This window comes from Trichechus manatus, unplaced genomic scaffold, assembly GCF_000243295.1.
Source record: "Trichechus manatus latirostris isolate Lorelei unplaced genomic scaffold, TriManLat1.0 scaffold00014, whole genome shotgun sequence".
Lineage (NCBI taxonomy): Eukaryota > Metazoa > Chordata > Mammalia > Sirenia > Trichechidae > Trichechus > Trichechus manatus.
In genome coordinates, this window is record NW_004443950.1 from 23027431 (window position 1) to 23029520 (window position 2090).

The following is a 2090-nucleotide window of genomic DNA, read 5'->3' on the forward strand; positions in this document are numbered from 1 at the left end:
TTGACCTAGATGTCCCCTGAAAGCATGGTCCCCAGACTCCCGTCCCTGCTACTCTGTCCCTTAAAGTGTTTGATTGTATTCAGGGAACTTCTTAGCTTTGGTTTAGTCCAGTTGTGCTGACTTCCCCTGTAGTGTGTGCTGTCCTTCCCTTCACCTAAGATAGTTCTTATCAACTAGCTGTCTAGTTAGTAAATAACCCTCACCCTCCCTCCCCACCCTTGTAACCATCAAAGAATGTTTTCTTCTGTGTTTAAACCTTTTCTTGAGTTCCTGTAATAGTGGTCTTACACAATATTTGTCCTTCTGTAACTGACTAAACTCACTCATCATAATACTCTCCAGATTCCTCCATGTTATAAGATGTTTCACGGCTTCATCATTGTTCTTTATCGTTGCGTAGTATTCCACTGTGTTGGAACAACCGACTTTTTGGTTAGCAGTTGAGTGCTTTCACCACTGTGCCTCCAGGGCTCCTTCGGAGGTCTTCAGTAACCACTTAATGTAAAGCACTCCTCTCTCCCCAGGAGTTCCCTTCATCTCACTGCCCTGCTGTGGTCCTTCCCAGCGGCTACTTCTTTGTTTCCTTGGTCAGTGTCACTCTTGCTATCTTGTCTGTCTTGATCACAGCTGTATCCCTCAGCTTTTGGCATAGTGTCTAGGGGAAGGGAGACACTTAAATCATATTTGTGAATGAATGAATGAAACATACCCTGCCCAAGCCTTTGTAGAGTGTCCATGCTAGTGGGAGAGGCAGATACTGAACAACTGTCCCTAGCAAGTACTTTCTGTACTCAGCTTCTAGAAAGAGCATGTAACAGAGGGCTCCTGAACACTTTCAGGTCCTTCCTGGTTCAGTCTTAGTATTGCCCCCTGTCATGGATTGAATTATGTCCCCCTCCCCGCAAATGTGTGTATCAATTTGGCTGGGCCACGATTCCTAGTATTGTGTGGTTGTCCTCCATTTTGTGATTATAATTTTATGTTAAAGAGGGTTAGGATGGGATTGTAACACCCTTACTAAGGTCACATCCCTGATCAAACGTAAAGGGAGTTTCCCTGGGGTGTGACCTGCACCACCTTTTATCTTACAAGAGATAAAAGGAAAGGGAAGCAAACAGAGGGTTGGGACCTCATACCACCAAGAAAGCAGTGCCGGGAGCAGAGAGCGTCCTTTGGACCCGAGGTCCCTGTGCCTGAGAAGCTCCTCGAACAGGGGAAGATTGATGAGAAGGACCTTCCTCCAGAGCTGACAGAGAGAGAAAGCCTTCTCCTGGAGCTGACACCGCCCCCCCCCCCCTCGAATTAGGACCTTTAGCCTACTTAACTGTCAGGAAATAAATTCCTCTTTGTTAAAGCCATCCACTTGTGGTATTTCTGTTACAGCAGCACTAGTGACTGGCTCCTTGAAGTTAGAGTCTGGATCTTATTGAAGACCACGACTTGCTTCTTCCCCAGAGGTCCTAGTCAGTGGATTCATGAGTTCCCAGGATCTCTGAGGCCAAGGCAGCTGAGATGACTTGTGCAGGGTGGCTTAGGTAGGCCGGGAACCCAGGCTCCCGATCCCTGTGCTCTTTAATAATAACAATTGTTGTCACTGTGTGCCGTCGAGTTGATTCCTACTCATAACAGGTATCATAAACAGCACTTCCCAAAATGGCAGCATTGGTCTAAATCCATGAAAGCATAACCCCAGTGAAACTTCACAATGGCCCTATGATGTTGGTACTATGATTGTCCCCTTGAACAGATGGCAACTATCTGTTTCCTAGGGTCACTGGGTGATGAAGTGAGATAATGCAGGTGAATCTCTCAGTACAGTGCCCGGCACATAGTTATAACAATGATAGACGACAATTTTCCTCAGTGGCTGCAGTATTTATGTTCCCACCAGCAACGGATGAGAGGTCAGATGCTCAATATCCCAGCTGACATGTTCATTAACAGTAGTATGGATACATTTTGGCATATTCATTCAAGGGAATACTTCACAACAATTAAACAAACCTCTGAAATATGCAACAAGATGGATGAATCTCATAGACATAATATTGAATGTAAGAAGCCAGACGCAAAAGACATGCAAAAAGACA